The following is a 13,230-nucleotide window of genomic DNA, read 5'->3' as shown; positions in this document are numbered from 1 at the left end:
TGCTGAAAGATCCCCCAGATCCCAGAACTGCTCCTGAGAGGGGCCAGAGGCCATTCAGGAGCTGCGGGCACCACACTGGAGCAGCACCTTCCATCCTCTCCTCTGCTCCCTCCCACAGGAGCCGCAGCAGCGCCGGTGTCAGGGCTGGCAGGCAGAGGGGCTGCCATGGTCTTCTCTTCTCTGTTTATGGCCCTGTAGGTAAAGGAGTTGATCGTACTGAAATATCCCTGAGGCTGCCAGTGAGGAGCTGTAGAGCTGCTTGACCAGCAGTCCAGATGTATACGTTCTCCGTGGGGATCAGTGTGCTCTGACAGGGCTGAAGCTGCTCCAGCCCCACGGGACAGTGACACAGAGCAGCCCCAGCACAGCCAGAAGGCTCCAAGCTGACACCAGGCTGATGGGGAGCAGCGTTTGTGCCAGGATTAGCATCAGGCCCCTCACCATCACATTTACACTCATTCTCTGTGGATGGGGACTGGTTGACAATTCCCTGCATTCCAGTTTGGAAGAAAGAGTTTTGTGTCTGACCTTTTATTTTCAGTGCTGTGGATCTGCCTGCCCTGCTGACACGCCTTTGATCCAGACCATTCCCTTCCATTTCAGTTACAGATGAGGAAAACTAAAGTAGCAACACTGCTCTTTTTCCTGTTATGCTTTTGGCTTAGTGTTATCAAGCTGGGTATAGTTTCTGCATTCATTTCACTGCTTTCATAAAACCGACTTGGCAAGTTTGGATGACTGATAAGGAATGAACTTTTCTCACCCACAGCTGCTCTGGTGAGATTTTTTTAAATCCCTTTGGACTGAACAAATGCAGAAGATATTACTGACAATTTTAAAATGAGATAATAAATCTCAATAAGGTTTTTCATATATATGTACTCATGATGTCGGAGTTTTATCAGAACATAATCTGAATGCTCTGAAAATTTCCAGAGGCCTCACAAATATGAAAATACTTTTCTCAAAGTCACAGGAGGATTAAAGTGAGAGACAAAAAGACATTACAAAGGGGGAAAAAAAAGAAAGAAAAAGCAACAAGTTATTTCAGTGTAAGCACTTTAAATAACTGGCATCTGTTCCGAAGCCTTGTGAAACAAACTGTAGCTCTCTGCATTTAAACGCGATGCGTTACAGTATCCTGTGAGATTTGACATCTCTGGGGAATGCTGACAAGACCTTGGGCGTAGCAATGCAGTGCTGCCCCCTCAAAGAACAAAGGAAAGCTCCTGGGAAATAATTAAAGAACATTTTGGGCAGCTTGGGATGCAAATACAGACATTTCAGGTTATGCAGAAATAAGCTGGAAGCCCACAGAACATCACCAAAACAGACTAAAGGAGACTGACTGATGTTTGTCCAAACGGGCCTGAAAGGAAGAGAAGAGTCTGTGAAAGAGAAAGGACAGGAAGCTTTCTGAGTAGCTGTGGTTCCTGAAAACCTCTCCTCTCTGTCCTAATTTTTTATCTTTGTAGTTTGATGATGGAGATAAAACTAACCAATCTTTTCATTAATCCTGAATCCTTCTCCTTCATCTGGAAAACTGACACCAATTATGACTTTGGCTTCATCCTTGACTTACTCAGAATCTTGTTACAGAACAGTACTTGCATATACAAATTTGTTATTTTCACTGTTTCTGTGCCTACACTCTGTGTCAAGCAAAGCTTTTCTTATGTTACCTTTTAATGGTGTTACAAATAGTAGGGTTTCCTCATTACCTTGAGCATGCTTGGTTAGCTCAATACTTTCAACTGTTCTTCATCTCTTGCTACTTTTGATTCAAGAAGAAAATATACTGAAAAGAATAACAAGGAAAAACAAGTATTTTAGAATTGATCTCTTAATTGCTGACGTTTATCTAAGAAAGCCATCTTTGGGTTATTTTGGCAACAGGGTAAATTTAGAAGGTAGCTGACCTTAAATGAGGCATTTCTGGATAAAAAACTAGTCAAACTTAAATCAAGACTTGACACAAACTACAGGGAGGAGCCAAGTCATAAAGTCTCTTTCTCTTACAGCCATAATTCACTAAGGGAGTGTTTGATCATTTCCACGACTCCAAGAGTTTGGACAGAAGGGAATGGGGAAGGAAATGCATTTTACCATTTAGCCTATACACGGTGGTCTCCTCCTATTCAAAGATGTAAGCCTGAAAAATGAAGAGGTGTGAAGTACATACAGTCCAAGGCATAAACAAGAGACAGACATTTGAATCACTTCTATCATTTTTTGCATCTACTGATGTTTAAACCAGTATTGTTTACTGACACTGTACTTTTTCTGAGGTACCTGAGTCCCTCATTACTGCTGAAGCCATTTGAAAGGATTATTCAATTTTTAAACAATTTCTGCAGCACAGTGAGGAGATCCCACAATGGCTGCAGGAGCATTCTTGCCAGTGCTTGTGGTTTGAGGTGCAGTGAGTTTCCTGGACCACTGTGAGACAAAATCATGTGCTGAAGGTGTAAACCAGCAATGAACCAGTAAATAGCTGCTCCTCCAGAGATCAGCTTATTAAGAAGCAGAATGAAGTAAGGTTCCTGGGGAGTCTGTGGCACCACACGTGCCAAAAAGAGAGGCACGAAACCTTGCTATGTGCTACGACCAAGCAAAAGGAATTTCTACCTAGGCAGGATCTGTGGTTAATATTCTGCTCTTGTGCTTTGCCCACAGAAGGCCCAGCGTGCTTTTGTTTATGGTGTGGTTCTTGTTCAGCACATTTCTCTGTGAGCAACTGCCAGTGGCTCCGTCACCCTGGGCACAGAACAGAGCCCAGCTGAAATGCCACAGGCTGCAGCTTTCTTTTGGACATGAAGAAAATCAAAGAAAAATATCACTTTTTTTTCTTTTTTCCTTATTTTTTCTTTTTTTTTTTCCTGTGACAAAAGCCTCAACAATAGCTTCCTTATTCAACAGAATGGTGTTGTATGGATATATAACAGCTGGTCAAAAGACTCCAAGATTATTTAGCTTTTAATTAGTTTTTTTGTACTGTTAGTTTTATTAGTCATAAATAGCTAAATGACACAGTATTTGTGTAACTTAGCAATACCCAGCAATATTCACAGCTTAATTAAATAATTCACATGCCAATCTCTAGTCAGGATGCAAAAAGACCAAAGGACAAATTAAATTTCTTGGCCAATTTCTTGAAAAAGAGAAGCAGGCTCTGTTGAGACATATGGCAAGCAATGTTTTCTGCAAAAGAGCAAACTAAAACACATCACTTCTCCCACATGATAGGAGGCATGATGCATTTTCAAAGCACACTCACCATGAGCAGCAGGCGTGTAACTGAGCAGCTGCACCAGTGGAACAGGGAATTTGACTGCCAGGAGCTGAAACGAAAGGGAGGAAGGCAGGACAGGGGATGAAATACCACAAATTCAAATCACTATTTCCCAACCAATTTTTTTTATTGTTTGGAAATTTGTGAAATGTGACAAATAAAGAAGTGATTGAGAATGTCCACTGCACTGAGATCTGTCTCTGCCAACATGTGCATAAGTAGGAATCAGTGCTGGAATTAGCTTCAGTTAAATTAGGCACCCATGCCAGGGAGAGTGAGGAATGAATACATAGATTTAGTTGCTATAAATCTGCCAGGATTTGTGGGATTTTTTTCTTACATCACAGCTTCATTATCTAATCACCCTGTTGGGATACATGCAGACTGTATGCAAAAAAATATGTAGAGCACAGAAATCCAGAAAGTCACTATATATTGCTTTACATGGTGTTTAGCAGACATTATCCCACAAATGAACAACCTCAAATAATAATAGTTTTCTCTTGAGCAGGTCCTCTGCTACAGTGATGTTATTTATCTTGGTGTCCCACAAGCAGCATTGTGCAGGGCAAGCTACCGGTGGTAAGTGTGCCACCACTGTGTGCTATATGTTCATATTTTTCTATATTTGAAAAAGTGAAACCCAAACAAAACTGCCAAGATATGATATTCCTTGAGAGGAAGAACATAGTTTATTTGTCTCAGCTTTGCCAAAAAAATCTGAAAACCAATGCTTCAGTTTGTGAATAAAGATGTAGGCACAAACACTGCCTCAAGCAGGGTGAAGACCACCCTTGGGCAAGAAGTGTTTTGGAGCTGCAGTGGTGAAAGGATGGGGGTGTGCTTTGTCTTGCAGAACACTTGGGTGTGTATAACAGGCCTGTCTAAACAGAATTGGTGTGTCTGATGGCTGATTCAATGTTCCAAGGAGGTCCTCTATTCAGAACTTGTTTTCCTTCCCACTTACCCTACTTGGTGTATTGTGCTAGATTATACTGGTTTCGTAAGTGGCAGTCACAGTTACTGTCCATCTGGATATGTTTTGAGGCTCTATAAAGTTTTAACAACTGTGAAGGGGGGAAATACTGACGTATACAGCCAGTCTGAAGTGGTTATGTTGGGCTTTAACCCACTGTCACCAGCAAGACACAAAACACCCTTCACAGGCCATGGAAAACTTATTTCATTTATACCTTAATAACACAACAAAAAGCATTCTCTTATAAGAGATTATCTCTTTGTATCTAAAATCTCTTCATGAATGAAAATTGTTATAATATTAAACTCGTACTAATGTGTCTCTGCACATCAAATCTTGATTCAGGACATGTATAACTGAATAAGATACTTGGTTAACTCTTGCACTTGTCTTACTGCTTGTTTTTAAACTAGAAGATTTTATACTTTTCAATTTTTTTAGTAAAAAAATTATTCTCATGCTATTCATTATGGGATGCCAATCAGTTTTCAAAACATTTGTGCGTGCTTGTCATGTTTTTCCATGTTTATTTTCCATGTTATCCCATACTAAATTACCCTGTCAATCTCTACCTCCTAGCTCTGTGATGACAGATGATGAGAAACATCTGCCTAGGCACGAGCATGGTGCTGCACACGAACTGCTCAGGTGCTGGGGGAGCGGGGAAAAGTTACTGTGAGACCATCATAAGGCAGAGATGCTGCTGAAACAGCAAAGGATTTTCCTGAAGGTTCTTAGTACCCATCTGCAATAAATTTTTATGAGGGTTTGGATGAAATAGAGGCCTGGGCTAACCAGCAGGTTAGTGGTTTGGAAAGCTGCATAGCACAGTTACTGGCAAATCCTTGCTTTATCCATCCTGACAGCTCCTACCATACTATTTCTTTTTCTAATGCAATAATATAAATCACTGTCAGGTCATCAGCATTCCCACAGTTTTCCAAAGTATTTTTGTGTCTGCCAAAGGTTCCCACTGGACCTCTAGTCCGGTAGGATGCTATATAAGCTCCTGAGGTACAAGGAATGAGGTGATCCCAAGACTTACAGCTTAAGGAGCATAATTAAGACCACCTCTAGTGATAAAATGTCTTAAAACACTAAAGCAAAGCAAAGCAGAATTTTACTTAAACAAAAGCTTTTTTTCCTTTTACTATCCAATTAAGAGAATTCTATATGAAAATCCCAAGGTCAAGCAAGACACTGGCAGGACACTGGAATCTATGCCACACACCTGAGGCCCATGCTCCAGCTGAAAACAGCTCAAGTTCAAGGTGTGCTGGCCACGTGCTCCCCTGTGCCTTGTTGCTCGGCTTTTCTTCCAGGTAACCTTCCCTTCTCCTTTTCCTAAACTGTGGTGAAGCACTTCCAAAAGATGTTTAAAAAGGAAATATAATTCAGTTCACTGATTATTTTGTGAGAATCTTATTTCCCTGGGAGTTAAGTTCTGCCTTTACCAGCCAATACTATGACAGAAGTCCTGACAGTAAGAGGTGGAGTCTCAGATCCCAGGGCTGCCCCTGCCATCCCACAGCCATGCCTCAGTGCTCTGGGCTGCCCTGCTTTGCTCAGTGTCAGAAGATCAAAGCTCCAGCCCTGCTGAAGGATTTGAAGCACAACAGGCCCTTTTCAGATCATCTCAAGGGCTTCTGAGAGCAGCAGGAAACCAAATGACAGCTAATGGATCAAGGAGGGACTGACCCAGGGATAAAGTGAAGGGCTGCAATAATCTCCAGCCTGACCTTGGTGCGGTGCAGCAGCTTCCCTGATGTGCTTGGTCACCAGGTGAACCACTCTGAGCAAACCACACAAATTTTTTGCCTACAACACTTAGAGCAAAGCTTGGGGTACAGTTAAACACCTGAATCCTCCCCTAAAACCCTTGCTTTTCATTAATTAATGACTACTTTCATCCACACTATACTCACTGATAAACTTGCCATATTTCTGTGCACTGTCCTTTCTTTCGTGTTCTGACTTGTTCCTTCCAAAAGCAAAAAGTATTCAATTTTCTAGATCTAAAACATTTCTTACTTAAATTACAGGCTTTCTTCTTTGAAAAAATTTAATGCATGATTTCTCTTTGTTGGCTTTGTTGTGAGGGAAGAAATGGTCTGGCTGCAGAGCTGGTTTTTTTCAGAGAGCATTGGATGGATATATCAGTCAGATTTTTGCTTTTCCTTCTTTGAAGGAAAGATAAAACTAGCTAATGGGTTGCAGAGTTTCTCTAGGCAATGGCCTCTGTATGCTTGTTGTTAAAACCAGCATATGCAGTATTATCCACAAACCTTATTATGGAAAAATGTTTTTATGTCTTTTCCTCAGAGACATTACACATATCTTTCCAGTGAGGAAAAACAGTTTAGCTAAATTTGGAATTTTCTAAAACAAGAAAGAGACTATCAGAGTCTCCTCTCAAGAGAACCCATGAGCATTTATTCCCTGATTTATTCCCAATATATCATGTCCCAACTGAACGCAGCCATACAGTTGGTATACCATTGGGCTGGAGAAAATCTTGAACTTACAAGACTTAACACCAATACACCAATGGTATTTCAGTGTGGAGAGAAGAAACAGCCATCTGATTTAAAATAAACCAAACAGTGAACAGAGGTAGGAAAGCTCATCATTATGAAGACAGTAAGTGAAGGAAACTCTACTCACCATTTCAGGATTGTGTACAGAGTTCCAAACACTAATGAAAGTAGCTGCACTGAAATACAGTATGTCACCTGAATATTCCACCTGAAATTGAAAAATACCAGGCTATGAGCTGGTAACAGGATCAGCTGAAAGAAACACTGGGGTAGGAGACAACTCTTGTTATGCAGACAAGGCAGGACTTGCATCTGAGCTCTGGAAAGCAGAGGGAACTCAGCAGTAGGCTGTGCAGTCAAGTAGATGGCCAAGAAAAATGGAAAGGAACTGAAAAACAGAAAGGATAAAAATAATCCTTCTAAGAAAGTTACTCATCTCCTAGTCAGGATGGAAAGGCTACTAAGGAATGGATTTGGAAACAGTGGCAGCATAAATCAAACATAAGTCTGGTGTGTTTGTAACAAAGGTACATAGACATTCTACTGTGACTTGGCTATGAATTGAACAGATAAGAAAAGTGCCATCAGAAGTTTGTGAGAGTACAAAGTAGCTCTCTGTTTAAAGTGTTCATATGGGTCAAGGAAAGGTGGAGGATATTTGGAAATGGATGCAAATTGTTTATAACACAAGCATTAAAGATAGTATGCCTTTATTTTGTTGGCATTCAAAAAAAAATCTGAATAACCTGTCATCTCCACCAGTTGTTCCAGCAAACTTACTCCTCTTTCCCAAGGAAGCTGTGTGTGATTGGTCTCTGAAGCAACTGCTGAGTTACAGTGCCACAGGTAACATGGAACTGCTGTCTGTTCTCATTCTTGGGCACAGTCAGCATTGCCACTTAATTTAGATTGTAGCTGACATGGCTCGTGCTTTCAGCTCTAGGAATCCTGTCTGGCCCTTTGAACTGGCCAAGGGACTCCCTGTATAAATACACTTACAGGATTTTGTGTCAAGGGATCTTCTAGTTCAGTCTCAAAAGGTCAGCACATCTTCAGTTTGGTTGATTTCTCTGAAGTGAGAAGGAACACAACAGTGAAGAAAATCCCACTTCTCCCAGCCCCTAGGCTGGTTAATATCTGAGGTGCTAATGCATGGCCATTAGGCTTCCAGACTGACACAGCAGCTTGGCAGCAGAGAAAGGACTCTGTGTCCTTGATGTGTCTGTTTTATGGTACCATCAGACCCAGCAGAGCTCACCACTCTGAATGTGCTGTCAGTGCGCATTCCCACAGGCACAGCTAAGCACCTCGATTTTAAGTTCTAAAGCAACATATATCCCTAGCAGGAAAGAGAAAAAGAAACCCAAAAGTGAAAGAAATAAATTCAGAGTCTTAATAAAACAATCAGAAGTATAACAGAAAGAATGATGAAACATTGGAAATTATTTATGGCTGCAATGGATCACTCTCTATGTCTTCACTGAAAGAAAATACCCAAATTACCTCAGCTTTCATAGTTATATTCCCAGTGACTGCAGATGAGGAACTTTGAAATGTATGTTTAAGACTGGAAATGGTTATAAAAGATCAGAGGCTTTCAAAACTCACTGTGTACCAGGTCTAGTGAATGCAATGCCAAGAGCAATATATGAAATCTGATCTGACAGTTTCATAATTTTCCTTTGTTTGAGGAGATCCCCGTGCAATGAAAATGTACAGCAATATGCCAGGACTAAGAATTAGTGGAAAGGACTCAGAGGTGAAGACTACTAGGCAGTTTCTCACTGGCACAATATTAAAAAAATAAAAAAAAGAAGAATTAACTACATTAAGAAGTCCCAGGGAGTATGGTTTAGATTAAAGCACAATCTTTTCAACCAGGCCACTGGAAGGTTTATGTAGCACTGTTCCTGCAGATGTTTGGAAAGTATTTCACAAACTTAACTTTTGGAGAGGGCTTCTAAAGGCTGTTGCTCTTCCACTGCTCTGTGCCACCTTCAATTTATCTTTAGCCTAAAATAGAAAAAAACCAGAATTGAAACAACAGCTTCTTGTTAAATAGGAGGGATGTTTTTAAAGAAATACAGTAAAACATGAGATATTATGGTTCAAATCCTGTAGATCTTGTATCTGTAATAGGCTGGCACCCCTCCTTTTACCTATATACAATAAAAATGAAGTAAAAGCAAATCTGTCAAAACTCAGCAGGTTTACTGCAGTCCCTTGGTTCATACTGCCTGCACGTGAACAGTGCACAGAGCAATAAACTGCTCTACTGAAATCTTGGGAGTTTAGACCTGGTTGTGTGGTTTATCTTTAAAAGTCTGATTCAATATTATGCTCTGGCTATTGATTTTTAGCAGACAGTGAACCTGGCAGCTGTTCCTCAGTCCTTCTCAAATATATTCCAAGCTGGACCATGTTCCCTTAAACATTAAGCACACAAAAAGGTTACTTAAGTGAGATTTCAAGTAAGGGATCTTGTGTGTGGGCCAAATTCCGGGCCAACGCTCTAAAGTTTTGTTAATTAGTTTTGCAACTTTTTGTTCAATTCTGACTTTCAATTGATGAGGAGCTTTGAGTGTTCTTCAAGTCAAAGAGGCAAGAGCTCCATTTTCTCTCAAACAAAAACAAACCTGCTGAGTGGTGCCAGTTCAGCTCTGAAAATGCTCAGTGTTGCTGCTTCCCTGCCTGTTCCCCATTTCTGACTTCCTGCATTTTTGTGTCTCTTTTCTGATCATTTCTCAAAGACTCTCTCATTGTCTGGAAAAGGTGTTACCTCATGGCAATACCCAAGGAAACAGTTTCTCCTTTCCTTTCCACATTTCACAGTTGCAAGTGTAAGATGTGATGAGGGATGGCTCTTAACTTAATGAAAGAGAGTGAAGGCTCCCTTGACTTCACCAGGGTCAAAACTTCACCCTCGGGGACCTGTTGGAGAAATGGGAAGGAATTTCCATTTTCACAGAGAATTTGCAACCCTTAATTGTGTTGGAACCTCAAATATTTTCTCCACAGGGCAAAGTTCGTCTCTTATTTCAGATGAATGTAGTGGCTGAGCATCATCTGCTGCTGGAAATTCTTTGGAAGTTACTTAGAACTAAAACAAGCATAAAAGAGAAGCAGGGTGGGAAAGGGTTGTTTGCTATTAAACACCAACACAAACCAAGCTGGGCCCTTTGTCTGTGCCCTTCCCCCTTTTTGTTCACACACTTCTCTGCACCCTCCAGACAGCCTTAGAATGCTAATTTTTCAAACCACTTGGAGAATGAAAACTATTTTAGAAATCAACCAAAATATTATTTTAAACCTTGTTTAATGAGACTGGATCCACACTACAAATAAAGTCCTGATCTTTCCCTTCTTAAAGTTCAAAAATGTTATTTCCCATACCCTATGCAACCTGTCACTTTCAAATTCAAAGCAAATAATTGTAACCATTTTCAAAACAGGATGTTTATACAAACTGGCAGGAGGGATTTATGCAGACATGGTTTTAAATAAAAGTCTATTTGTCTCTTTTCACAGATATTTAGGATTTCTCTTCATATAGCAGCAGATGATATGGATGCCCAGAAAGAATTAGTGCAATGATATTACACTGATAAAGATCTGATTGTGTTATACTTTGTTGGGGTTTCCACCATTTTCTGAACTTTAAGGTCTTCAATTATTTTGTTTTTCTCAAGGGTAAAATATGCATGTAACCCTCAGTTAGCACTAAGAACAATGTGCAAACCTTCACACATCAAAGATGCGACTACGAGCTTTTGTTTATCCTAATGGTTTGAGAGAAAATCTTAATAAATCAACATGAGATTCCTTTCTATTTTCCTCTTTTTTCTTTTTCTCTTTCTTACATTTTGTTGTCTTGATTAGATAAAAAATAATAGGGGGCTGTCAATCTGTTTTCTTTTCAGGACTTCTCTGTCTCTTTCTAAATTAGTTACAGCCTGCTTTTTGTAGCTTTACAGCCAGCCTGACCTAATTTAATTACCATGACTTGTGTGGCTTAAAGAGTTTTATTCAGCCTGCCTACTTTTGTAAAAGTTTTCCCTTTCACACATCTCTCTATATTTTGGCATTCAGAATTCTTGTCCTCTGTTCTTCGGTAGGTTAACACAAGGTTGGTTTATAGCATTGTCCTTATTCTGACAAAAAGGCCTTTGATGCCTTTAGTCCCTGCTTTGCTCTGAGTCTGGGGTCCTTTGTGGGACACGAATGAACATTCACTGGGCTCAGGAGCACGGGATGGAAAATACAGCCCTGTGTCCATCACCAGGGAAAAATCCTCAGAGCTTGTTCCTATACTGCTACCATCTACGATTTTTTCTTTTTTCCAGGATTTTAGGAAAATACTTCAGAAATGAAAGCTTGAGACTTCTCTACAGATGATGATGAACTGACATAAGTGGCTAGAAGATCTCCAGTAACATAATTCTGTAGCATGAAAATGCCTTCAAGCTGTCTGAGAACACAAATGCTTTACACAGAGATATCCTTGATGCACAAATCCCTGAGATTCACGCCAAGATCACTGACAAATCCTTCTACCACCCTGTTGGACACCATTAAATACAGAAAGCAAGCAGCTTATAAACTCCAAAATACTACTTAAAAAAAGGGATCATCATGTTCCTTCCTCTCAGTCAAAATGGAGAAAGATTGACCAGAAAACCCAGAGTGATACTAAATAGCTTTAAAAACATCTGAATCGGGTTCTGTTACATTCCTGTAATCACAACTTTTTTTTTTTTTTTTTAAAATCTCACCTATAACACTGAGACGGATGTACAAGGACTACTTCCATATAAATGTGTCATGTTTTGGCTATGAACACTAAATACATTTTGCAGTAGTTTAAAAATAATTCTTTTGAGGCTTATTGCAGTTCTTCATACAAATGTAGATAGAGAATTTGAAGTGTCATTTCTTGAGTCATCTGTGTGTTGTCTTAATGCTGCTTAGAAGAGCCTCAAGCCCCTTTTTAAAAAGGCCTCTATTTGGGTTTAAAAAGAGTATATTTGAGGTCCTTAGCAAAGGAAATTGCCAGCACTAATTCTGACCTACCACAGGTTTTAACAAGAACAAACTGTGAAACTGAAAAGGAAACCAAACAAACGTGTTTTATGAATGCACATGCAAAATTTCTGTTACAATCAAATAAAATGCTAATATGTGCCAGACACCTTGAAGTTGCTCTCCTGTGTCAAATTCTCCTGAGCTGAATTTAAATTAATCTCCCAGTACTTTGCCTCTTCCCATCCTTGTTAATGAACCAACAAAAGCAATTTATACCAACCACACCATAAGCAAACAGTTAAATAAAAACACTTTCAAGCCTTTGCTTCACCCTATTGGACACCTTTACCTAAAATCACAATAATGTTCTATTAAATAAAATTACATGCGTAGAATTTTATTTCAATATATAAAATGTTTTGTTTTCACATACCATATTCAAATGCCTTGTTTCAGTATTGTTGGTCTATTTATCTGATGGCAATATTCCACAGAACTAACATGAAACTAAGCTGAATAGCTGTAAAGCTCCCAGGAGGCTGATTTGTTTCAGGACAGATTATGACATTTCTGTAAGTGCAGAAAAAAACCAAATCCAAACCTTTCATATAAACTTTTCAAGAAATATTGAAATCCTCAACAGTTAACACATTTTGAGAAAATTCAAAACTGGAGAGCCTGAGGATGTATTTCTCATACAAACAGGTTCACCTGCAAAGCAGCAATTCTTAGACATCCAGCTGGAGACATCTGAGTGGTTCAACCAGGCTTTCCCATCGTCCTTTTAATATTTAATGATATTTACTTGGAACTTTTCCTTGACTGAGCTGGTGTATAACTCATGAACACAAAGAGACCAGTGCTAGACAGCTGAGGCAGCTGCTATCCTTGCCTTTAACCCCACCTGCTTCCTGTGTGCCATTGCCTGGATGGAAGGAAAAGATAAGCCAGAAGAGACAGGGAAGCCTTTCCTGAATGGCTCAGGCTCAGTTTACTATGGTAACGTACACCCACAGTCTGATAATAAGAAACAAAATTAGCACACTGTATAATAAAGAAGGCACCAGCAGTGGATAAGAATAGCAGAAACAGACACACATAAAATAGGATAGGAAATTTGTGCAGGACATGGAATCTGTGCTGAAGGACTCAAATAAGAGTACCTGGGCTCCTTGAGAAGTTCTTCTGAAAAAGGCAGAATGTTCCTGACAACAGTGACTGGTCACTACTGCTCTTCTTTCTAGGAAGATGTAAATCTGCTTCCTTTATATGTCCAGAGTATTTTGATTTTAAATGCTTCACAAAAGGATGCCAGTATGAAAGTACAATGGTCCTTGACCTCATTTGGTATCTATAGGTAGTTTCATGTTGCCTAAAAGTAATAAAAGAGCAACCACAGA

At 39.8% G+C, this 13,230-nt stretch overlaps 1 long non-coding RNA gene across 3 annotated transcripts; it reads right to left on the bottom strand.

The window, feature by feature from the left end:
* Nucleotides 1-167: 167 nt before the first annotated feature.
* Nucleotides 168-7,839, bottom strand: LOC115948573. Of its 3 annotated transcripts, XR_004082383.1 has the most exons (6): nt 7,808-7,839; nt 6,936-7,016; nt 3,278-3,341; nt 2,107-2,152; nt 1,722-1,798; nt 169-192 (listed from the first exon to the last, which is right to left on the bottom strand). It is a non-coding gene; the product is annotated as an uncharacterized LOC115948573 (long non-coding RNA). The 3 variants fall into 3 exon arrangements; XR_004082384.1 differs by lacking the exon at nt 2,107-2,152 and having other exon boundaries at nt 168-192; XR_004082382.1 differs by lacking the exons at nt 2,107-2,152; nt 7,808-7,839 and adding an exon at nt 5,503-5,633 and having other exon boundaries at nt 168-192; nt 6,936-7,153.
* Between the last annotated feature and the right edge of the window lie 5,391 nt (nt 7,840-13,230).

The sequence above is a fragment of the Geospiza fortis genome, unplaced genomic scaffold, assembly GCF_000277835.1.
Source record: "Geospiza fortis unplaced genomic scaffold, GeoFor_1.0 scaffold636, whole genome shotgun sequence".
Taxonomy (NCBI): domain Eukaryota; kingdom Metazoa; phylum Chordata; class Aves; order Passeriformes; family Thraupidae; genus Geospiza; species Geospiza fortis.
The sequence above is the reverse complement of the archived record's forward strand: the minus strand, read 5'-3'. Positions and strand labels throughout refer to the sequence as shown.